At 44.0% G+C, this 26,014-nt stretch overlaps 1 long non-coding RNA gene across 1 annotated transcript in view; it reads left to right on the top strand.

The window, feature by feature from the left end:
* The first annotated feature begins 2,235 nt into the window (after nucleotides 1-2,235).
* Nucleotides 2,236-26,014, top strand: part of LOC309516403 — a 125,844-nt gene continuing 102,065 nt past the window's right edge. The window contains exon 1 of the long non-coding RNA XR_014212884.1: nucleotides 2,236-2,395. This is a non-coding gene — a long non-coding RNA (uncharacterized lncRNA). The remainder of the gene's footprint in view (nucleotides 2,396-26,014) is intronic.

Here is a 26,014-nt window from a genome sequence, read left to right as displayed (position 1 = left end):
TATATTGGTACATGGGTGGGGGTGGCGAGGAGAGGGGAACGCAATGCCTTGCAATGGTGAATTTGCGAACAAGCCCACAACTTTTAAAAGCCACACTTGTACTTCTGGCTATAATTGCCCTGATGTCCTCCAAAGAACTCTGGGAATATCTATTTTCCTGAGCGTACTTTTGCAGATTCCTAAAATCTGTGGTGGGGCGGGCAAAAAAGAAACCAGCTGCCTAAACTGTGGCAGAAATAATTACTTAGTGAGATTTCAAACAGATTAAAAGCATAAGAAGCAACACACTAAAATTACAATGTCTCGCTTCAGGCAAAAGCAGTTTTGTTTTGCTTTTTCATGCCCTGTCGCTGGGAATGGCTGAAAAGTAACCGAAACATGCACAGGAGCCAACTCCTAGGAGCCCATGAAGAGTCTGGGGCTTCTTCAGTAGTGAAACAGGTGACAAACGCCGACACCCTGCCTAACTTTTGTGCGTAACATCACCAACACTTCGTTTGATCAAACTTATCCTCGTTGATATCTACAGGAGCCTGGCTAAAGGAACCTTTAAAGACTGAATCTTCCTTTTGGACACAATGTGAATGAGTTTTTTGTTTGTGGCTTCTGTAGTAGATCTTGTACATAGCTCTCTCAATTTTTGGATTATTAATATAAGATTTAGTACGTAGAATGGTTTGGTAGTGTTTTGTGTGCCGCTTACTTTATACTGGTCTACTACGAGAATTGGCATCGTAGGTTCATTTTTTCAATACTATGAGTAAAGCATGGAATCTAAAAACCCTACAAAGGGCATTCCGTGCATTCAAATAATTAAGGGTTCTGAATAAGCAATATTCAGATAATGAGAGTTTTGCTTCAGCTAGTATATACCAAAAATGGAAAAGAAAGTAAAATGTTAGATTAGTCATTGCCTTTCAAGAAGTTATCACCATCATACTTTACAAGAATTACCCAAAATCTGTCAGTCCCATTTCCTTTAATGAATCAGGTTATCTGGGTTAAAAACATTAATGTATTTTTTTAAAAAAAGTTTTTTTTAAAAAGATGTAAGCATGCTTCCGTTCATTTTTTATACCAAGGTTACCCTTTTTAGTCCAGTACCTCTAACTTGGATGAACCCGACTGCTTTAATTTATAAAAATGGCAAGGGGCTGATTTTTTTCAAAGGCAAAAATAGCACCCAGGCACCCAGCAACTAAAAGGGGATCCACTGGAGTGAAGTGCCAGGGTGTGGGGTAATCCTCACCTGTGAAAATCTGTCCTCGCGTGTTTTGTCTGTAACTTTAGCCTCTGTTAAGCTATTCATTCTTTTATGTAAGTCAGAAGCCGCTGGCAGTGTTCAAGAGTAACCGGAGAAATCATGACAAGAGCATATGAGCGTACAGAAAACCCAGATGCATGATGGAGGTATCAAATGAATCTGGCATTCCAGGCTGACACACAAAATGAATGACTCGAATCTCAGAAGGGGGAGTTCCTCTGGGGCCAGATGAGGTTACCAGACAAAGCCAGGGAAGCCCTCGCTGCCGTTGCATGAATTATGCATCTCTCAGATGCTGCACATTTTTCAGGACTTCAGGGTGCAGTTGGTTTTCCACTGTGCTATTCATTAAAATCAAACGCATTCACTGTCGTCAGTGAAAACAAAACTCACCCCATCTTGAACCGCTGAAAAACATATTGCTATTAATAAAAAGCAGAAATTGGAATTTGCCCGTCTCCTGTTCAAAGTGCAACGTTAACCGACACAGGGTGCGGACGTTTGTTTTCCAAGGATGTTAACGTGTCGTGAAAAAATGGCAGTGATGGCAATGACACCAAGGAGACGTTCAGGGGGGGCTGCATTTCAGAGAAACATCCAGGCCATAAGCCAAGGGGGGGGGGTCCCCTCCAAAATCGCCAACTATCAGAGTATGAGGGAAATGGAGCGGGCAGCCCTGGAAAGCAGGTTTTCCAGCAGCAACACTGAGTGGTCTCCCTTTTGGTGATAATCTGGGAATCTGCAGTTATACAATAGCATTCTCCAAGACTGGACTGCTGAAACAGATTACTTCATTCTCTTAAAAACAAGCGGATAAAAAGAAAGGAGGCAGATCTGGCAAAGGCTCAGTAAATAAAAATAAGAAGCATATGATGCCCGGGATTCATGTGAACATAAAGTGACGTTGGCAGCCCCCACAAATAGAACTCCAGATAAAATTAGCTTTTGTCTAAATGTGGAAAGTGTGTAAATATAGTAGCAGGTTTCAATTTACTACACAAGCTCCCAAGCTCCAAGTTGCAGCCACCTATTACAGAGCTCGTGCGTCAGAGGAAAAAGGGGGCAGGGAGAGAGAGAGAAAGAGAGAAGAAGGAAGACAATGCACTCTGCAATTAGTAGCTTCAATGAGAGGTAAATTAATTTCCCCAGCTGTATTGTGGTTATTATTGCTGTTTAGAAAGTGGACAGGGGTAAAATCGCATTGAAGTGCAGATGTCAGCATGGTGTAAATGGTACTTTAAAAAGGCCAAAGAGTGGAGGAACAACAAATATAGAGGCACCTTTTCAGGCAAGGAATTTTAATTGCAAACACAAATGCTTTGTAAGAAGAGTCCCTGGAAAATACTTTTGTGTCATTTAAGCTGCTGCAAATGACAAGAACAGACGTGTCTGAATCCGTCTGCTCCAGACTGATGTGTTGTGGGACACCTGAAACTAGAACTCACACCAAGCTCTTAAGGTCTGCGCTTGGAGGAGCTAAAGTAAAGAGATTTCAGGAGGGGGCGAGATTCTCAGCCAGATTTAATTGCTTGCTTTAGAAAACAGTCAAGATTAAATTAACAAAATCTTGTGTATTAGTGCTATAGTATGTGGAATCACTGACAGTGTGTTGCTCTTGTGGGCAGGGAGAAAGTAACACCTTTTTCAAATGGAAGCAGCTGTGCCAAAGGGGGAAATAGCAACACGGGCCACTGGTTATTTTCATTTGAAGAGAAAAACACGTATTTCTGATAACCATCACTTTATAGAAAATGTCAACATCAGAACATAACTTATTAAGATAGATTTTTTATTTATTTTTTACGAGTAGTGGTAGTATACTCATGCAAAATGGCAGGTTCCATGCTTCATGCTTCAAGCAGTTAAGGAAATGAGTAAAACATATCAGCTGCATTGAAATCGGTAGAACAACCTCACCGGACATGAGGAGTCTTAAAACGGGCACACACCAATGAAATAGCGCAGGCCCCAGTCACACCTCTTGACAAAGGACATTCCATGACGGAGGGGCCACCACTGGAAAGGCCCCCTCCTTTGTTGCTACAAAGTGCAGCTCTGATAAGCAAAGCCCTTGCAGAAGAACTTCAGCAGATCTCAGAACACAGGCAGACAGGGACGGGAACTGGCACGCCTTCAGGTGCCGAGGGCTCCTGCAGTTTAGGGATTTAAAGGTAAGTACCAGCATCCTCCTGCACATAGGCACCTCTTAGAATAATAGCTACAATGATAACAAATGTGTTTAGCACTTAAAAATCCTGGCAGCCATATTCCACACTAGTTAATGCTTTTGAGTCATCGTTAATGACAGCCCCACATGTAATGCATTGCTGAGGCTTTTCGGGATTCCTGTGCCTCTAACTGAAAGTTTATTATTTGCAGACTCATCCCATTTCATTGCCTGTTAATCTCAGTTTGTGGGGATTCGTGGTGGAGAGTCTCTTAATGGCCTCGCAGTCGCTGCCTGCTCCATGATGCTGTGAATTCATTGTCTCCAGTCGTGGCTTGTTTGTTTTAATAGTGAAATAGTGCTTTAAAAATAACAAAGGGGTGGAGGATGATTTATTTATTTTTTGAGGTTGTATTTTGTATTATATTGTAAGACGGCCTGGGGAAAGGATGTTTTCTTCTTCTTTTTCTGTGAAAGAGCAGGAATTCAAATGCTTAAAATATATATTGGAGGAATGCCTGTGTTTAAGTACCTATCATATCGTGCTTTTGCAGGGCTCAAAAATATTATCTCAACAATCTTAAAATGGCCCTGTATGGTATTGGCAATATTAATATCCTCCTCACGCAAATGTGAGGCTGAGAACAAGTGGGTGGCTGAAGGCCGTCTAGTGAGTCCATGGCCAACACGAGGTTTAAAACGGGTCCTACAGACTCATAGCTTTAGCTTTACACCAGCTCTGAGCAGGTGGGCCTTTTAAATATAAGGGCATATTGTTGCTGTACACAGAGATATCGACTAACCTGAGGGAAGCAGTGTTAGGATGAAGGCCTCTGTGTCACATACTCTCATCAAGGAACTTTTTCTTTTAAAAGTCAATATTGCAGAAGGTGTTTTTTGTTGTTTTTTTACCTTGACACATTAATTTTAAGTAACATTTCCCAGTGGACAAATTCAAAATGGGCACCCTAAGGCTGTCCATTTATTAGTGCTCTGGTCCATGGGGTCACGAAGAGTCGGACACGACTAAACGACTAAACAACAACAACAGATCATTATCACCGCTGTAAGTTATGTTGTACCTTTGGAGCGTTCAAAATATTTCACATATATTACCTCAACAATTCTCTCAATCCTTTTTAGTACTAAGTAACTTAATATCATTATCCCCATTTTGCAGATGGAAGACTGAGGCCAAGACGTGAGTGGCTTGTATAAGGCCACTTAGTGTGCTTGTGGCTACAGTTCACGGTTAAAGGCTAAAGAAGACAACGTCTGGGAAACTCATGACCAGATTCCTTTAAATTCTGCTGTTTTAAAATATTAAAGCAGCCTTTGGTACTACAGGAGGACATATTTAACTCTTCCCCTGAAGCTACTAACTAAGCCGGTGGGGGGGGGGGAGGAGCAGGGAACAGGAAACAGGACAGTTAAAACATAAGAATGACACGGGTGGCAAGGTTAAGCACCCTTTCATTCCCGTGCTCCTTTCTAATCCAAGTCGGAGCCCTTTGTGGCATCTGTTTTGTCCCTCGGCCACTGTGCTGGCCTAGATCTCAAGTACCGGCCCAATGAATAGCACTCCTAATAAATGGTGCTTCTAGCAGAACAATCCTGCGAATTGCTGAGCTGCTAAATCCATTTTCAGATCAGGTGCAGAAGCACTAACAAGCTGCCGTGTCGCATAGCCAGTGGCTTGCGAGTCAGTTTGGGTCACTGCGCTGGTACATCTGCTGAGTCAGCTGCTTTCCTTACAGTTCCCATTCCTGGCTGTAGTGCGATAGGGACTTTCCTAATACTTCTTTTCTCCTGGCAGCACTATGCCATGGTGACTGGAGCAGCCGAGCGAATTCACCCCACCAAACATTCTCCACTTTGAAATAATGGCTGCCGATAGCAAGCGTGGCACTACCGGTCATTGCTGCGGGGAGAGCAGTTCCCACATAGAGCAGCCGTTCCATGTGTTCAGTTGCTATCCTAACTTGCATCATTTGGGGAACAGGTGAGTTTCATTTTGCAGATGCCCCGGGGATGTTGATGGCCAGCATAAGTGAGAAACTGCAACAGTGGCAAAGCTGGAATAGAAGAGAAGATAGGTTTGCTCCAGGCCAAAGATTGCCTTTGTGAGTCACATAGGAAAGTGAGGCTGCTCTGCTTCCTCCAATCCGGCTTCGCTCTGTAACAACTTCACTTCCCTTCTGCTAGCAATGGCCTTATAAGGCTTGTTTGGGCAATTTTGCAAGATGAATAGTTCCGTTATAATAAGTTGCCAAAATCTTAAATAATGATCTCTTACAAATCTTGCAAGAGAGGAGGGTTGGCTGCCTTACAACGTTCTGGCTAATGTACAAATTGAAGCTACAAACTCCCACCGCTGCCGGCACCGAAAAAGGAGCTTGCTGGGAAACATCAGCCAGGCTCTTAAGATTCGCAGCTTAGCATTATCAGAATCTATTTAGTCAGCTTCAAATACCAAAACGCATGTGAGGGACTCTGGACTTCAAAACCCCAAGAAATCTCAAACCTGTAGTGTTTGTGTTGTTGTTGTTGTTTGGACTTTTATCCCACTCTTCTTTCCAAAGAACTCAGGGTACAGCATCATAAGTTAACGCAATATAATGGGGAAAGTATTACAAAAATTTAAAACAACTAAAAACAGATTTTCAGGATCCAGGAAAGGTCAGAGTGGGAAGCTGAGGGCAGCAGCGCTTCAGGAAGCAATTCTCAGATTTCTCAAACGGAAACGGGGGCTGAAACTGCCCCCCTCCCATGCCATTTTTTCTGCAAAAACCCCAGATTTTGGCTGCATCAGCAAAAGTATTTTTTCCCCCTAAAGGAAACATGGTGTTGGGGCGGGTGGAGCTCAGGGGTCAGCAAACTTTTTCAGCAGGGGGCCGGTCCACTGTCCGTCAGACCTTGTGGGGGGCCGGACTATATTTTGGAAAAAAAAATATGAAAAAATTCCTGTGCCCCACAAATAACCCAGAGATGCATTTTAAATAAAAGGGCACTTTCTACTCATGTAAGAACATGCTGATTCCCGGACTGTCCGTGGGCCAGATTTAGAAGGTGGTTGGGCCGGATCTGGCCCCCGGGCCGTTTGCCTACCCATGGTAGAGTCCATCATGCTCTACCTTGAGCTGGCCCCGATTCTCAGCTGGCGTTTCCTTTCCCTTACATTTAAGTCAGCTGGTTCCTCTCCTGAGAGAACAGTCCCAGGGCTGCCTCCTGTCACCAGCCGGCCCTGATGCTATTTCCCCCACCCCTCTGTTCTACACTCCCTCAGGTACAAAGTTTCAGGCGAACATTACAGAAGTCGCAGAAAGGAAAAGAAACACACAAGCATCAGCTTCTCTGCTGCGATTATTTTGGCCGCATGTTCTAAGATGAATCTTCCTCCTGCAAAGTATGCTTATGTTCCTGATGTTTATTTATTGCATTTACAGTCATACCTCGTGTTGCGTTTGCTTCAGGTTAACCATTTTCAGGTTCCGGGTTTTGCCACTCACGCATGCGCAGATGCTCAAAATGATGCCACGCGCATGAGCAGAAGCGGCAAATCACAGCCTGCGCAGATGCGCTGACACAGATTGTGTTCTGCTCATGTTGCGAACGGGGCTCCGGAACGGATCCCGTTCGCAACCAGAGGTACCACTGTATATCTCACCTTTTCTCCAAGGAGCTGATAATTTGGTGTCGTCAGGAAACTTGACCATCTCCTTGCTCACCTCTTGGAACCATGGGACCTTGTTCAGTTGTTCAAAGCACAGGCTACAATCTCAGTCCTTGAGGGATTCCACTTTCTACATCCCTGCACTGGGAGAACTATCCATTTATTTCTACTCTGCTTCCTGTTCTTTAACCAGCTACTGACCTCTTTTCTTATCCCGTGACTGCTTACTCCTAAGGGGCTTTTGATCCATGTGCGATATACTCAAAGAACCCTAAAAGGCTTTTTAGATGAGACTTATCCTTGCAGAAGCCATACTTCTTTTTCTTCAGCAAGACTTGTTCTTCTGTATGCTTGATAATTCTATCTTTAATCATCGTTCCCACCAGTTTTCCCAGAACAGATGCTAAATTAACCAGCTTCTAATTTTCTTCAAATTCCATTATTAAAATTGTCGCATTAGCCACCTTCCAAGTGTCAAATATGAAGACTGATCTTAGAGAAAAATTACATATTTTTGTTAGAAGATACTGGGTTAAGAACACTTAGGTGGATGATTTCCTTATTTCTCCACGGTTTTAATTTCTCACTAAAGCTTCACCTGTTGTCACTGTGATTTGCTGCAGTTCCTCAGATTCCCTTCCTGAGAAAGGGAGTCACAGTGTCACAGTGAAGACAGACGCAAAGAATTCACTCAGCTTCTTTGCAATCTTCTTTTCCACCTTTGGCATATATTTAACTTCCTTGTTGTCCAGTGGTTCGACTACCTCCCTGACTTGTTTCTTGCTTCTAATGTTTTAAAGAAATAGTTATTGTTGGACTAAATGTTTTCAGAGAGTTTGGGAATTTTTTCACCCCTTATTGTCTGTTTGCATTTCTTTTGCCAAGGTTTATGTTCCTCGTTCTCTTCTTCTGGACATTCTTGCCTCTCATCATTTCCTCGCCTCTGCTCATTAACCCTGCTGGCCATCTCTTGGCCTTGCTGGTCCCTTTCCTGATCTGCAGTGTACAGTCTGTTGCTTTGTCTTTTAATAACCTCCAAGCACTCTGGAGAGATCTGACCCTCTTGACTTCCCTTTCGACTTTCTTCTGTCCCCTCATTTTTCCAAAGTTGCCTCCGTTGAAGTCAAATGCGTTGGACTTTCTTGGCAATTGCCCAATACGTTGAATATGATAGGACAGTAGCCACAGTTCCCAGTCAGCTCAACAAGACTTACACCTCACAGCTATGTATTATTTCCCTTTTAACCCATCTCTACAAAGCTCCACACATCCTGATACATAGAAGCAGGTAGCGGGGTGTTATTGACTTCTGTCAAAACACGTCCGTGATCAGTGCTCTCAGCTGAATGTCATTCATCTGAACCAGGCCAGCCGCAAAGCCCAGGGACGGCTATCTAGCCTCACTAGGCTCCCTTCTTATAGTAAAACCTGACAGTCTGGAGGTGGTTATTCTTTGGATTCTGTCACCAAAATCAGGAAAATTGAGCCATGTTTCTTGAGAAATTTCTATTGCTCCATCTGATTGGGAAGAGATTTCCTCAGAGCTGCCAAATTTCAAATGCTACTCAAACATTTGGCAACTGTGAGCGGTGAACAGGGGTTCCATTTACGCTGAAGAATTTTCTTGCCAACCATCTTTGTGCTCAGGAGACTGTTTCCTGCATTGATGTTATGTGGTTTTTTTGTTCAGTTTCCTAAAATAAATATTGACGGGTCACTGGGAGCCTCCTTATTAAGAATCATGTTTATTCATAAATCCCCAGAATTTATTTCCAGGCACAACACGGACCTACTCCATTAGCTGCTTCATTATGTATTCCCCACCTCTTATTATGCTACATTTGTGACTTGTGGGTGAGTCTCATATATTTGGATTATAAATTTCTCATATTATGTTGATGTTGCTTGTATAATCTGTTTCACCTTTTCTTTATGTGCACTTTCTTCCTGATCTTTTTTTTAAAAAAAAAATCTTATTATTTCATCATAAAATTCCAACCTCCCTTTCCTCCCAGGAAATCAAGTTCATGGTTCTCCTCCCTGTTTAATCCTAACAACAACCCTGTGTAGTAGGTCAGGCTGAGAGACTTTTCTCTCTAAATCCTAAAATAATAAACATGAGGACTGTTCAGATAAATAATTAGCAAATGCATATATTCATCTCTTTTCAGAGAATTAGATGTGTTAGACTGTTGTAACAAAAATAGCCGAGGGAGGGAGAAATCTGTTAAACTTGGTCCATACCAGCCTGCAGGAGTGTTGAAGAACAGGACAAGCACATGAACACTGGGCCAAACTGGATCAAGAGATGGAGAACTCACACTTGTATTTCCCACCAGTTTTATTTTTCTCAAGCCACAGAGCTGAACTGATTTAGACTGGACTAGCTGTGCCTAGAGAGGTGGCTTGATCTCAAGGGTCGCCAACATGGTGCCCCCAAATGTTGTTGGGCTTCCAACTTGCATCAGTCCAGGTCAACACGGCTAATGGTCAGGAATGAGGGGAGTTGTGATCCAACCGCATCCTGAGCCCACCAAGCTGGCTATCCTTGGATGAACCATTTCCCTCAAGCATCACTTTCTGCCAGTCTAATTCCTGCCCCCACCAATCTGCTACTAGCCTTGCAGGAGAAAATATAAAGAAACATTTTCTCAGAAAACCACCATTACCCCATAACTGCTACTATTCCCCTGGAGGGGAAAAAAATACAGGCGAGAGCATTTGTTCTGCTCATAGGCACATGCACAGGGTGTGCGGGGAGTGTCTGGGCACCCCATGATTTTATTTTTTCATTTTTTCATGAGGATCATGGCAAGGAGGAGACACAGGCAGAATAAAAAGGCTGGAATGGATCTGCAGCTTCTGCCTGCACCTGTCTCTTGAGGCAGCGGTGGAGTGAAGGAGGAAGCCACTTCCAGAGATGGAGATCTGTTCCTGCCTTGTTCTTCTGCCTGCACCTCTGTTTTGGTGGCTCTGTCTCAGTCCAGGCTCCACCCGCCTTTTGCGCAGAGAGGCCTGTGGGGATGGCAGGCTGATTTTGTGGTGCGCAAGCAAAGAGGAGGAGCATGAATCTTGCCTCCATATCTTCCCATCTCTGCCCAGTTCTTTTTCTCTACAGGAATAAAATTCTCCTTTGGCTTCTTCACCGCTCTTCTTCTTGTTGCCCTATTAGCTTTTTGCCTCTTTACCTCTTTCCTTGTTTGTCTTGCCATTCTCTCTCCTCCATTCTTTCTTCGCTGAAATAAATAAATAAAATTTCCCCAGGTGCAAACCCTAATGAAATGTGCTGCTCCTGCTCCTGCTATGTGAGTAATAGCAGCTGGGGGCAGGGAAGCAAATAAATGCCCCCACTCCCCAGTTGTGGCTGTTCTAATCCAATTTCTGCAGCTGCTTTTGATCACTTTTAGGTAAAAATAAAAAAAATGTGATTAATGCCCTTTGGCCCTTACTAAGATGAATTTTTCTTGTAGCATAAGGTTTGTTTACTATAGCCCATTCAAAGTGGTGTTTAAGGATGCATACTTTCCATATGTTTAAGGATGCATACTTTCCATATTCATTCCAGAAAGACCCATGTGTGCATACTACCCACTGCAAAGGGAATTATTTCATGATATTTGGAGCCACCCTAGTAAACTACCTTGTGTGTCCTTTTTCCTATACCAGTGATGTAACTCTAGCAAGATGGGCATCGGAACTTGCACTTCATGCGCAGGTCCATGCACAAAAGAAATACTCTGAATATATGTTGTTCTCTGACCAGCTGTGCTGATTATAGATTGCAGCAGGGAGAGATACAGATGGATCTTTTGATGGCTCTTGATTTTGCTTAAAAGGCTGCTAATTTTGAGATAGTGGTTTTCTGTAACGCAGCTGGCAGTTTCTCTGAATTTATGGTAACATATTTCAAAGGACCAGTTTGGGTGACTTACACCATTCATATTATTTCACCTGATTGGGTAGATGTGCACAAGGGGTTACCAGTGTTAGATGTCTCTTCTCTTTCTGCCCCAAAGACAAGAAATAGGATACAACCATTGTGTAAATCCTTTAATTTCCTTGCTTGTCATAATGAGACACAGTATTCAGTTTGGGGTGATGATGTCTCATTATCAAGCCCCCAGGCTTGATAAAGAACTTGGGGGGGGGGATACTAAGTCGATCTGCTGTAGATGCCTTAAAGCATTGCCATGATTTGGTTGTCACGATGGATTTACGCAGAAAATAAATACTAGGTTGTTACTATATGCTTATTTGCACTCCTGGCATGTCTATTGTCCTTACAGATTATTAATGCATATCTATTTAACCTTATTATGTTAAAAAGATTATAAAGAAGAGAGATAATTCAGCCACCTCTTTGAGACTGACGTTCCTCTCTTGCAGCTTTTCCTTGGGAATGTTTAAAAATGGCAGTGATCAGAGATTGAGAATGCGTAAAGCTAAATTAATTGTGAAAATGTTACTTGAATGTTGCATTCCGTGCTTTCAGTGTGGGCCATCTGTGAGCTCAAGTGTAATAGTAAGTGTAGACTCCCATGGGTAGGCAAACTAAGGCCCGGGGTCCGGATCTGGCCCAATCGCCTTCTCAATCTGGCCCGCGGACGGTCCGGGAATCAGTGTGTTTTTACATGAGTAGAATGTGTCCTTTTATTTAAAGTGCATCTCTGGGCTATTTGTGGGGCACAGGAATGCATTCATCCCCCCCAAAAAAATATAGTACAGTCCCCCCATAAGGTCTGAGGGACGGGGGACCGGATCCCTGCTGAAAAAGTTTGCTGACCCCTGGTAGATCATCCAAGAAGGACATTGCCTATCAGCTTGTGGAGAGAGCTCCCCCTCAAAGCCAAAAGGAGGTGGAGGGCCAGTGGTACCTCGGGTCACAGACGCTTCAGGTTACAGACTCCGCTAACCCAGAAATAGTACCTCAGGTTAAGAACTTTGCTTCAGGATGAGAACAGAAATCACATGGCGGCGGTGTGGAGGCAGCGGGAGGCCCCATTAGCTAAAGCGGTACCTCAAGTTAAGAACAGTTTCAGGTTAAGAATGGACCTCTGGAACAAATTAAGTTCTTAACCCGAGGTACCACTGTGATAGAAACTTAGGACTTTGGGGTTAGAGTGTGGTGCTGAGAACGCCAAGGTCTCAGGTTCGATCCCCGTAGGGGACAGCTGCATATTTCTGCATTGCCAGGGGTCGGACTAGATGACCCTCGGGTGTCCCTTCCAACTCCATGATTCTTTGAGACATCCATAAGGGCCCACCCACACTTTCATTTGTCCCATGATTTCTAGTATTTCATATCCATCTACGATCAAGGGTCCGAGAGGTCTCTTTTTGGTTTACAGTACAGTGGTACCTCGCAAGACGAAAAGAATCCGTTCCGCGAGTCTCTTCGTCTTGCGGTTTTTTCGTCTTGCGAAGCAAGCCCATTAGCGGCTTAGGCGATCAGCCGATAAGCGGTTTAGCGGCTTAGCGGATCAGCTGTTAAGCGGCTTAGCGGATCAGCTGTTAAGCGGCTTAGCGGATCAACTGATAAGCCGCTTAGCGGATCAGCTGTTAAGCGGCTTAGCGGCTTGGGGGAAAGGGGGGGAGGGGAAAAACCCGCAGGGACTCGCAAGACATTGTCGTCTTGCGAAGCAAGCCCATAGGAAATTCGTTTTGCAAAGCACCTCCAAAACGGAAAACCCTTTCGTCTAGCGGGTTTTCCATCTTGCGAGGCATTCGTCTTGCGGGGCACCACTGTATTTGGTTTTGTCTTGTCTGTGGGCGTGGACATGGGAGCTCCACTACCCCTTGGCTCTGACTTGTCCGCGCTGAGGAAGCCCCCTGGGCTCATGGAACACAGGAACCCCCCGCCACATGAGTATTGGAGGTATTCCTACTGGCAACGGTTGTCCTTGAACCTATGGAGGGTGATGGGGTCAAGGACAAGACCTAGTTCTCTCGCGTACACATTCTCCCCTCCTAGCTTGCGCTCTGAATGCCTGAGTGAGGTTCTTGTGACCACTGATTCAACAAATTTTGAAATCACCAAACAGAATGACAATGCGCGACAGGAGAAAGGCAGGATAAAACCACCTCTACAAATGTTTTCGTATGCAGTATATGGGAGGTTAATGCAATCTGAGTTAGATTACTGAATTGGCTTTTTATTATTGAATTGTATCCACTTGAGCAATTATCAAACCAGGTGCTGCTGATTGGAATCAATTATTTGTTCACCTGATCACTATAAAACTGACAAGGGCATACGATTGCCACTTGAGGGTGCTTCCACTACTACTGAAGCCTTGTTGAAAGGTATTTATTAGTTTGTGATGCTCCAAAAATTCTCCCCTATTTGGCGAGGGCAAAAAATTTAAACTGGCAGGGGAGAAAGTCTTGATTAGATTGTCGTGTAGCCTTAATGTCTGGATAAATTTAAGAAAGGTTATTCACGGTGTTCCTGCATTAAACTTGTTTGGTACTCTGGGGGGATACTGCCCTACAGTAATATTTCCTTCTTTATTTATTTCCTAAACTTTATTCGCCGCTTGATTGTAAAACAAACAAACTTCCAAGCAGTTTACAAAAGATAAAACAAGAAAATCAAGAAAAAGTCAAAACCTTACTTTAAAACATACAAAAGTTAAAATACTAAAAGAGATAAAAATTACCTCACCTTTCTAAGCATCTGGGTAGGCTTGTCTAAGCAATGTTTTTAGTGGGCACTGAAAAGAGGCTCCTGGTTAATCTCAATAGGCGGGGAGTCCCAAAGTGCAGGCGCTGCCACGCTAGTTGACCGAGTTCTTGCCAATGCAGAAGAGATATTATGTGGCACGGAGGTAGTTTATTGGAGAGTAGTTTAACAACTACAAGGTCCGTATAGTTAAAGCCATGGTTTTCCCAGTAGTGATGTATGGAAGTGAGAGCTGGACCATAAAGAAGGCTGATCGCCAAAGAATGGATGCTTTTGAATTATGGTACTGGAGGAGACTCTTGAGAGTCCCATGGACTGCAAGAAGATCAAACCTATCCATTCTTAGGGAAATCAGCCCTGAGTGTTCACTGGAAGGACAGATCGTGAAGCTGAGGCTCCAATACTTTGGCCACCTCATGAATTGAGAAGACTCCCTGGAAAAGACCCTGATGTTGGGAAAGATGGAGGGCACAAGGAGAAGGGGACGACAGAGGACGAGATGGTTGGATAGTGTTCTCGAAGCTACAAATATGAGTCTGACCAAACTGCAGGAGGCAGTGGAAGACAGGAGGGCCTGTCGTGCTCTGGTCCATGGGGTCACAAAGAGTCGGACTCAACTAAACCACTAAACAACAACAAGAAGAAAAGTTTAACAACACAGCATGAGCTGATTTTCAGCAGCGATGAGAGAGTAAGGAAAAGCATTAATAACATGAGATTTGGCCAGAAGGACACATCCTTACACAGGTCTTTTGGATGTTAGCAGTATTTTCTGCCATGTTAAGTCGAGGGGTTTTACATGGTGTATTGCCTAAAACCTTTCAGCCTGGTTATTTCATTACAGTGGTGCCTCGCAAGACGAAAATAATCCGTTCTGTGATTCTCTTCGTCTAGCGGTTTTTTCGTCTTGCGAAGCAAGCCCATTGACGGATTAGCGCTATTAGCAGCTTTTAGCGGCTTATCGGATCAGCTGATAAGCGGCTTAGCGGCTTAGAAAAAGGGGGGGAAGGAAAAAAAACCCTGCAGGAACTCGCAAGATATTTTCGTCTTGCGAAGCAAGCCCATAGGAGATTCGTTTTGCGAAGCACCTCCAAAACGGAAAACTCTTTCGTCTAGCGAGTTTTCCGTCTTGCGAGGCATTCGTCTTGCGGGGCACCACTGTATTCAATAGACCATAGAGTTTAGAATCGCTATACAAAGGAATGTAATTATGAGTTGTGCGTGGATTTATGCTCCTTTCTCTAACTCCCAATAACTCCAAGCTCCAGGGCTTGTGGATTTTAATATGGCATACTAATATGTTGCATCTTGATGTATGAAAGTATAATATTGTTGACCATTGGCTTAGTTATTATAAATAAATTTTACAATAAGATGTCTTTAACATTTACTCACTGTTAACGGACAATATCTGTGTTTTTCACCAAAGATTTGTCAAAACTTTTTGAGCTTTTTTTAATACAGTAAATAAATAAATACATGCATCTCCTGGAATCTGTTGTACTGATTCCCTAAAGCTATACCTAAATGGAAAGCCACGTGGAACTGGGTTTTGTGAAGGCTCTAAGTTGCAATGACAAAGGCAAGAATCTTCAAAGCCAAGCCTGTCAGACTGACTCATGTTGATCGTGTCTGATGGTGGGCCTTTTTCGTGACCTTGTATTTTCTTCAATGGAACATGGGGAACCAGGGATAAAAACTATACCACAAAAACATTCCCTGATAACTTCACACATTCAGTTTTACACACACACACACCAGCAACCCATATCATCACTTTGCAGTGACTGATGCTCCTCAGGGCTTTTTCCCTTAGGGGAAAACTAGACATTACCTTAAAGCTACTTTTGGGTTCACACCCTTTAATACTGGAGGTGGTTTTAATCAGATCTGCAGCCTTGATTCTGAGAAAAATCCCGCACCTCAGTGGCAGCAGAAGAAGATTTCAGGACTTCCCATTTCACGAGCCATCTTTAGTACAGTCTCAAAAGTTAAGTTGACTCCCTGCAACAATTCCTCTTGTATATCTTTGGAGATCAACCCCACCGTCTTTTATCATATCATCTGCATCATGAAATGCACAGTCCCTTGCTATAAAACAAAGCGGCGTTAACCATCCATCTATGGATTCAGCCTGTCCTTGTTGGCTCTCAAAAAAGTGTTTTCTCTACACAGGGACATTCATATGTGGAGTGCAATATGCTTCAAAGTTTGCAAACAATATCTCAAGTTTCTTGTTGTCCTCAGGGGCTGGCTTGCCACTTGCAGTCCGTGATCTGCAAATATCTCTGCCCTTCTGGCCTATGTATGTCAGGAACTGTGAAGCCTTGTGCTCCTCAGACCACTTGTCTGCTTCAGGGCCTGCGGAAATCAGTTCCATAATTCCCCTCCATTGTGACCAATTTTCTGCCACATTCCCTGAGACAAAAAACCAAGCGTCTTGAGCTGGAGGCCATTCTTTCAGGTGCTCCTGCTGGATCCTGCTTCTGCCTGGCTTACGGTATAAGGCAGATGGCAGGAGATGCCACGGAGCAAGGCAGCAGCTGAGGCTCCAGGCAGCTGACACTTTCATTTCCTCTAAACACCTTTGGACCCATGTGGCCCAAAAGGCAGGCTGTTAGGGGGCAGGGGAAGGAGCAGGCCCCAGCCCAGTGGTCCACGAGTTTGCCCACATGCCTAGTTGGCTGCTAACACTGACCCTGTTTCCTGACATCTCCCATTATCTGCTGCTCTTGTTGTGGGCATTTGGGAGATCTTTGACCAGCCCCAACAACATCACTAGGGGTGGGCAAATCTGTCCATTCCAGTTCCTCTCTCTTCCAGTCCTGTTCAATCCTTCACATTTCCAAATCAGTTTGTGAATTTCTCCTAATATGCACTTTCCTCTGCAGAGCAATGTTTGCCTAATATTTTTGTATTTTGTTTTCACTTTACCCTAGTAAAAGCATTTTTGTACCCATTAAAAAAGGTAAAGGGGACCCCGTGACCGACTCTGGGGTTGCTGCACTCATCTCGCTTTATTGGCCGAGGGAGCCGGCATACAGCTTCCGGGTCATGTGGCCAGCATGACTAAGCCGCTTCTGGCAAACCAGAGCAGCAAACAGAAACGCCGTTTACCTTCCCGCCGGAGCGGTACCTATTTATCTACTTGCACTTTGACGTGCTTTCGAACTGCTAGATCGGCAGGAGCTGGGACCGAGGAACGGGAGCTCACCCTGTCGCGGGGATTCGAACCGCCGACCTTCTGATCGGCAAGCCCTAGGCTCTGTGGTTTAGACCACAGCGCCACCTGCGTCCCGTGCATTGTTTAGATTGTTTAGGATAGTGCAAATTCAGCAGCTTCACCTTTAAATGAGAACTGTATTGAATTTCCCTCCCTTGGCACCATGAAGACAGAATGATGTCTTATAATAGTAGAGTAATACATTTAAGCTCTGCCTGATACTTTGACTAAATAAGACTATAAAATGGTTTAATGTGCTCCATAGAAGTAGACACCATGCCATAGCACTGATGATCCCCAATGCTGGGATCAGAATGACTCAAGTGTCTGCTAGTATAACACAAAATTAGATCTGCTCCTTTTCTACCCTAATTTGTGTCTGTTAGTATTAAACGTGACAAAGGCAAAAAAACTTTAAAGATATTCTTATGGGCAATGGAACAAATCTTACAGTGCCAAAAGAAGATTAATCACAGATAATTGCAGGACAAAAAGAGAACACTCACATTGTGGCATGTATGGAATCCGCATATTTTCTGGAAAAATTAGATTCTAAACAATAGCTGAATTCTTCCATTCAGCCAGATCCCTTTCCAATAGGTCTGAGGGTACCGTATAGGATGAAATTTGGCGCCATTTGCAAAAACAATATGAGTACATAGGAACTTGAGCGCACCTCTTTTTTGCTTGAACTACTCGATCAACTTTTTTTGTGAGAATCCCATGTTCAGTACACTCCCATGAGGTACCCCCCCCCCGTGTCCCGATTTTCCAGGGACAGTCCCAGAATTTGGATTTGATCCCAGAATGTCCCGATTTTCCCTGCCAGCACCACTGCTGAGCTCAGGGATGAAGATGAGCCTGTGCTTGTCTCGAGTGACGACAATGGCAGGGTGGCAGCTGCGGGGAATCGTCCCATTGCCTCTCCCTGGCTGCCACCGCTGCCCTCCTTCCCTGGGCAGCTCACAGCAGCTGCTGGTGAACGGGCAAGAAGGAGGTGAGGCTGCTGCCACCGAGGCCCAGCCCAACGTGGCGTGCCGGCTGTGAGTGGGCAGGCAGAGGGCAGGGCCACCCTGGGTGGAAAGAAAGGCGGAGAGGAGCAGAGCGCAAGGAGTCTTGGTGTGTGTGTTTTAATGCTTTGTGCATCCATATCTAATATTGCCCCTTTCTAAAATGCATTTGGGACGCGGGTGGCGCTGTGGGTTAAACCACAGAGCCTAGGACTTGCTGATCAGAAGGTTGGCGGTTCGAATCCCTGCGATGGGGTGAGCTCCCGTTGCTCGGTCCCTGCCAACCTAGCAGTTCAAAAGAACGTCAAAGTGCAAGTAGATAAATAGGTACCGCTCCGGCGGGAAGGTAAACGGCATTTCCATGCGCTACTCTGGTTCGCCAGAAGCGGCTTAGTCATGACCCGGAAGCTGTACGCCGGCTCCCTCAGCCAATAAAGCGAGATGAGCGCCACAACTCCAGAGTCGGCCACGACTGGTCAGGGGTCCCTTAACCTTTAAAATGCATTTATTGGTGTGTGTTTTTCTTTTAGTACATCTACCAAAGAATAAAATAAAATAAAGTGGGATAAAGGGTTTGTCTCAGGACGCTGGAGAGTGTGTGCGCTGTGTCCTGTTGGTGTTACAGTGTGATAGGAGTCAGGGGAGTGAGAAATGTCCCTATTGTCACCCAAGGAATGTTGGAGGGTATGCCAAGTTTCAGAGACTTTACCTGATGGCTCTCATGTGGCCCAGTCCTGCATCGTATTATTCACTCTGCTCTTATGGGGCTCATGTGGCCTGCTTATTTTTGGTGCCACCAGAAAAAGAAGCTTGAAATCTAAATCATCAGCATGAGGAGGCAATAGCTTTCCAACTGCTTATGCCAAGCAAAGGCTGCTGCATAAGCTTAGATTGCATCTTATTTCACTTCCAAAGGCTGTAGCCCAAAAAAATCTTTAACGTGAAACAAAATGCGTAAAATATAATAAAAACAGAGAGATGACCCACAGAACCAGTAATGATTGACAGATTGTGTTAAAGGGTATGAATGATCAGAAACAGCTATAGTTCTTTCAATGGCTGATCTTCAGCCTCTATAAACAGTAGAGCCAAAGTATGTGTGGCCAGTGCTCAGCACAGGGACCATTAAGTGGTATGGAGAGTGGGAGCTTGTGGCAGTCCTTGGCTGTACCGTGAGAGCCAGAAAGCCTGGGCTATGGAATAAAGGCCGACTCACTCTCTTGCCTGGTCCACAGTGGCTCAACAGATTGCATATCTGTAACTGCTGTGAGCACAAAAATGGCATTGTCTCATACTCTGGGCTTGACTTGCTGCATGTGCTATCTTGCCATCGCTAACCTAGCTGTTCTTAGGTAACCCTCTGTGTTCTGTCAAGAACTGGACAAGAAATTATGGCATGATTTATGGATGGAATTTGGCACTTCAATGAGCTTTTTCTGCATTGGACCATCTCATGCAATGTTGAGTGTTTGTTTTAAAAGCCCAACTAATTATATGCAAAAATGTGCATATTACATGTATCCTATGTGTAAGAGAGTTAGGCTCCATGCACTACTAAATTTCTGTTCCATAATTTGGGAAGTAATAGAAATTTTTATATGGCATTATTGTATGTATCTGCTTATGTGCTGTATTTTAGGAAACCAGGGGTGTATATGCACATCAAATGTGAGTGTAATGTTGGGTATAATAAAAAAAAAATACACTATGCTAAAATTGTTCATATTTTTAGCAGAACCAGGCTAGGGGGAGGAGGAAAGAGAATTCTTACTTCCGATTTGAGATGAAGGAGTGAGGCAGGGGTTAGGGGAAAAATCCATGTGCATCAACTCGACATTAAGATTTTCAGTGAAAGCCATCCCTAGTTCTGCCCCTCCATCTTTGGTACTATACAACTTGTGCCTCTCTCTCTCTCTCTCTCTCTCTCTCTCTCTCTCTCTCTCTGTGTGTGTGTGTGTGTGTGTACATCTTGTTCTCTCTTACTTCTCCCAATGTTTTGCTTGTTTATTTACTGCAATAGTCTTACACATTTTATGGTATGACAGGCCATCATATGGCGCCCTGAGGCTACTTCTCAGTAACATGGCACCTCATGCATGTTATCAGAAAGCGTACTTTCTTTCCTATTTCCTGCCCAGAGCCTCCTTCATATCTAAACACATTCGGGGGGCGAGAGGAGTCATTCTATGCACCATTGCAAAACTTTGTATATTAAGTTTATGGTTGCTTGGCATATAAAACACGAAATATTTATTGCATTCTTAACAACCAATATTTATAGTAACATGTCACTCACTTGGTATGTACTTTGCATATGAACCTGGTACATGCCATGGATACTCATTTTGGAACAAACTGCTCTAGCAAACATTCAAAACCGCAAAGACATGGAGCAAGTGTAGAAGGAAAAAGTTAATGTATTGTATGCCTACGCAATTTAAGCACACTGTAATAGGTCTATGGCTGTTAAGGCAGCCCTGTTTGGGGTAGTTTTTAAATGTCTGATGTTTTATCATTTATCATCATCATCATCATCATCATCATTAATTCTGTTGGGAGCCGCCCAGAGTGGCTGGGGAAACCCTGGCAGTGTGTGTGTGTGTGTGTGTGTGAGTGAGTGAGTGAGTGTGTGTAATATAAATATTCTGCCACTTTCCATGAAACTAAAAATGGAGCCTCATGAACCAATTGCCAGCTGTTGGGAACAAATGACAAGAGCTCACAGGTTTGTCACCATCCCTGATGCTCCCTTGTCCTAAATGAAACTTCTGCCTTATCCAACCAGGCTGTTCCATCCTGTTTTCACTGTTAATACATTTATTTAGATTTGTAAATTTAGCTGCTCAAAGCACTGTTACTGGAATACTGCTGGGGGAAATCATATTGTATCTGGGCAGAGGCTGTGAACAGATATTAAGCAGTCAGGGCAAAGGGCACCTGTCATAATTTGGTCCCTTGCACATTTTTTTCCAATAAAGTGCTTTGTGGGAAAGGTAAAATGTGATAGTTTGGGCTCCAAAGAGAAGAAATCACTACAAAAAAGAGAGTCAGAAGACCAATTGACCATGGACAGTAGCTTGGTGGAGTCTTGCATACTTATGGGAAAGCAAGGATCCCACAGAAAGCTCTCCTGTTCCACTGGAGCTGCTGCCTGTGCTCCAAGCTCTCTCAGTTTAAGCTTGCAACTCAACAAGCAGGGCATTATTGGTGAAGGCACCGCATCTATGAAACTCCCTCCCTCCTGTAAAAGCAGCAGCGGTGCATGCAGGGGGGCGACAACAGGGCTCTCCTGGTTACTATTGCCATTACCGGCAAGTTGGGGAGAAAATTGAACAAAGGTTATCTACAAAGATTGCAACTCTGACCATTGCAGAGAGGGTCATTGGTTACATACACACACCCCCGAAAGTTCATGTCTGAATCCAGAATCAAGTTAATGAAGGTTGTGGTTCTTATTAAGTGATTAACAGCAAAGCAGTCTTTCTCTTCCTTCCCCTCCTCCTTCAGAAGTATTCAGTATGAAAATGTAATTTAAAACTGGAATTACATGAGTTTCAAACAGATGGCAGAATGTATGCTTGTTCTTCCTAGCCTATTTTGATACTTCCAGTGTGCCATTAAAAAATAGGAATAGTTTAAAGCAAAAAAATAAATAAATGATTAAAGACAATGGATAGAATCTTTAGACTGGAATTTTAAAAGAACATAGCAATTCATGGGGGGGGGGATAATTTGCCATACTTTAATGAACAGTATCCCGAATGCTTAAGGCAAGTCTGCCGATAGGTTTCCCTAGGAAATTAGCAAAGCAAATATAATGACCTTGAAATTGCACTTTAAAATGTCCCATATATTTTGCAATTTGGCTTTGAAGCAGTAATTACATTAAAAACAAAAGACTATAATAGCTTGTGTTGTAGTACATCCAGACAGGTCAGGTACTGTACATGGCTGAAAAAGGAAAGTGGCAGAATTAATTGGGTGGTATTTGTTTGCATTTGAATAAAGCAGACAGTGTCCCGAGGGGAAATCCTGGTCAGAGTTTACTGAACAAGCCAGTCTGCAACTTGAGCAGAAAGAAACAGAGGGGCTTTGCTTTTTGATGAGCTGGACTAGATTCAGCTTAACTTTCACAAGAAAACCTTCTCTCAGCTAAATAACCTAACTGAGCATGCGCTGCCTCAGTGAAGATCACACCACCGTCCCTGGCTCCTAGGGTTACCAGACGTCCCCGGTTCCCGGGGACAGCCCCTGGATTCACCAATCTGTCCCCAGACAAAATCTGTCCCCGGAATGTCCCCGGATTTTAATTAATGTCTCCTGATTTATGCCTGGGGACTTCTGGCGAAGCAACATGGCAGGTGCCATGGCAGCGAGCAGCACCAGAGGTCCCGGCCACGTCAAAGTTCCAACCAGCCAATCTTCCTTCTGGCTCGCATCCTTGATCAATGCTCGCCCCAAAATTGCGCAGAGCCACCCGCAGCAGAAGAGCAAGCGGAGCTCTTCTGCTGTGGGCTCTGCACACCCAAGTTGGGGGGGGGGGGGCAAGCGAGATGGTGAAAAAGAGAGGCCTAGAAAAGAGCTGTACTGCGTTGCAAGACACAGAAAGAGAGATGGGGCCTTGTGTGTTTTAATGCGCGTTTTCCCAAGACCAGCGAGTGCCTTTACTCGATCTCTCCCTCCCCCCACCCTAACCTCATTTTGGGGGGTGTTTGTGTGTTTGTAGATGGGCTTCTCCGCCTGCCTTTGCCTTGTGTCGAGGTGCACACCCGACAACTTTGGGGTTCCCCCTCCCTAAGAAAGGTCAAGAACTCTGGGCAATCCTTTCCTAAAATAATAAAGCATGAATTTTTTTTATAAAAAAGTGTCCCCGGATTCCTTGAAAAAAATCTGGTAACCATATCCTAGGTAACACCTTGACTTTCCCCTTCTTGCTAGCTGACTTACTAACCCATAGGTTACCCACTGAATGCTCTCTGCTGCTGCAGGTCCAGCAATTCAACGTTATGTTAACCTGCGTGAGATACATATATTGCTTTCAGTATTGTACAGTAATGCCCTCCATTTGATTATGCTCTTTGAAAGGTTGAAAATGTAGATGAATCCCTTCCACGCTGTAATGCCATTATCAGGACCATCAGATTTGGCTAGGTAATGGCATCACTACGGATTAATAGAGTGAAGGCTATTTAGTTACATATTTGTTATTTTATCTCACTCTTCAGACCAGTGGCGTAGCGTGGGTTGTCAGCACCCGGGGCAAGGCAAGTAATTTGTGCCCCCTAACCCGTAGATTTTAGCACTCGAGTGCTAGCGAGTGCCCCCCCCCCGATGTTGTGCCCGGTGCCGCCGGGCCCCCCCTGCACTCCCCACGCTACGCCACTGCTTCAGACTAGCATTTTGTCCCAGCCTGAAATAATCAAACATTTAAGCAAAGCATCCCTCTCTCTCTATAACTCTGCAAAACTTAGTTCCAATAGTACCAAGTTTGCTTCCATAAAAAGCTGCTTTGAGAGGGAAACAGAAATAAAGTCTGACCAATTTAAATCCCAATGGAATTTTTAACACTCCATATGTTAGGCAATGTTCCTCTTAAATGTTTTAAAATAAGACTGAGCTCATAAGCAACTACTAGGCTTTCTTTCACCTGGAAGAGGTGGCAGCTAAGAACAACTTTTGATCAATAGTTCTGTGCTGATGACAACGTACTTTGGATGGACTTGGGCGGATTTCTTAATACTCTGCAGCAGTTCCAGAAGGTCTCGAAAAGCGACTTGCCCAAGCGAATCTATTTGTCAAATCTTGTCAAAATTATAGTTTTGGAGGCAGAGCCTTGTGGCCTTCCTGCCTTTGATGCCTAGGCTGCCAACCCTACAATAGTTCTGGCAGTGAACAAGTACACCGCTTCCTTTGTTCATTTAATTTCAACCATTTGTATGCTGTTTAATCACAGTATGATTAAACAGCATGCAGGAGACCCAATACAATAATGAATCAAAATTATAAAATCAGAATTAATTCAGTTAAAAAGTCTAAAAGTATTTATTTATGTTTGTAATCTAGTTAAGGCTGATCGCCGAAGAATTGATGCTTTTGAATTATGGTGCTGGAGGAGACTCTTGAGAGTCCCATGGACTGCAAGAAGATCAAACCTCTCCATTCTGAAGGAAATCAGCCCTGAGTGCTCACTGGAAGGACAGATCGTGAAGCTGAGGCGCCAATACTTTGGCCACCTCATGAGAAGAGAAGACTCCCTTGAAAAGACCCTGATGTTGGGAAAGATGGAGGGCACAAGGAGAAGGGGACAACAGAGAACAAGATGGTTGGACAGTGTTCAGCTACCAGCATGAGTTTGATCAAACTGTGGGAGGCAGTGGAAGACAGGAGTGCCTGGCATGCTCTGGTCCAGGGGGTCACGAAGAGTCGGACACGACTAAACAACTCAACAACAACAACAAGTGGCAGAAGTTCAATGGGGGGGGCTGTCTGCCCTCAACTGGAAGGGAGTTCCGCAGATGCGGGCCCATGACACTCAATGCCTTGCTCTTGAACCTTCTTGGCATAGAAGGGAGAGGTGGACGCATAAATGGGGTAGAGAAAGCAAAGGTAAAACGCCAATTTTTGTTGAAATTATTTTTTATGGGGGATTTACTATGCCTTGGAATTTGCCATTATTGCACATTACCAGCTGCTAAAGACAAACACAAAGGGGTGCTTTCCTCCCTTCGATCTCTGCTTGTGTGCTCTCCTGAGGCATCTGGCAGATCATTATGGGCTGGACGGGCGTTTGGCTAATTGACTGTGGCAGCGCTTATTAGCTATGGCCAGAAACAGAATTCCGAGTGAGATGGACAATGTTTGTAGAGCAGATTTGCCAGTGAAGAGAATATATCGCAATTAACTCTTGATCTCCTTAAAAAATTACGGAAGCGTTGCCATCAAGGATTTTCACCTTTTAACTCTACTTTATGTTGCAAATAGTCTGGCTGCAATCCAGCCCACAACCATCACACTTCAATCCCATTGAAATCAATGGGACTTAAGCACAGGCAACTGTGAGCTGGATTGAAGCCATGATTCGAAACACTTCAGTTCTGCATTTCCTTTTTCATTATGATAGATAATAATTTCTCTCTTGATGAACAGAAACTGAAAACTCCATTAGGGGGGAAAAAGACGCCACAAGTAACTTTCAAGGCATTTAATCAAAACCTACTGGTATTACACGAGGAAGATAAAAATGTGCATTTGTTGAAGTGTTGTTGGTTATATACTGTTTTTGACTTTTCGTTAAAATACAAGACTTCGGCAAAGTTGAATAGTTTATAAGTATTCTTTTTTAAAAAATTGAACCAAAACAATCAACCAGCCGCCTGCCCACCCCAGTTGCGACACTTTCAGCATTAATTGAATATTTTAAGTTATGCATTATTTCCATTGCAAGTTTTGCACAACTCTAAAAAATGTGGTTAGCCCACATCACAACAATCAGTATTCTCTGATTCTTGGGATATTTTGCCACATTATGCTGAGGCAAACCTCAGCTACAGGAAGCCTAGGGACATCACAGCAACCATATGGATTTAGCTGCATGACACCTGGGTTCACAGAGTTCTTGAATTGGAAGGGACCCTGAGGATCATCTAGTCCAGAGCTTTCCAAACTGTGTTTCACGACACGTTAGTGTGTCATGTGCTCCTTCTGGGGCCAGAAAGGGCTTAGTTTACCCTCCAGTTTGTTAGGGAAACTGAATTACAGTGGTACTTCGGGTTAAGAACTTAATTTGTTCTGGAGGTCTGTTCTTAAACTGAAACTGTTCTTAACCTGAGGTACCACTTTAGCTAATGGGGCCTCCTGCTGCCGCCACCACATGATTTCTGTTCTCATCCTGAAGCAAAGTTCTTAACCTGAGGTACTATTTCTGGGTATTTAGCGGAGTCTGTAACCTGAAGCGTCAGTAACCTGAGGTACCACTGTGTTGTTGTTGTTTAGTCA

Source organism: Podarcis vaucheri (assembly GCF_965113315.1).
Source record: "Podarcis vaucheri genome assembly, chromosome: 13".
Taxonomy (NCBI): domain Eukaryota; kingdom Metazoa; phylum Chordata; class Lepidosauria; order Squamata; family Lacertidae; genus Podarcis; species Podarcis vaucheri.
This window is presented reverse-complemented; position numbering and strand designations above follow the sequence as displayed.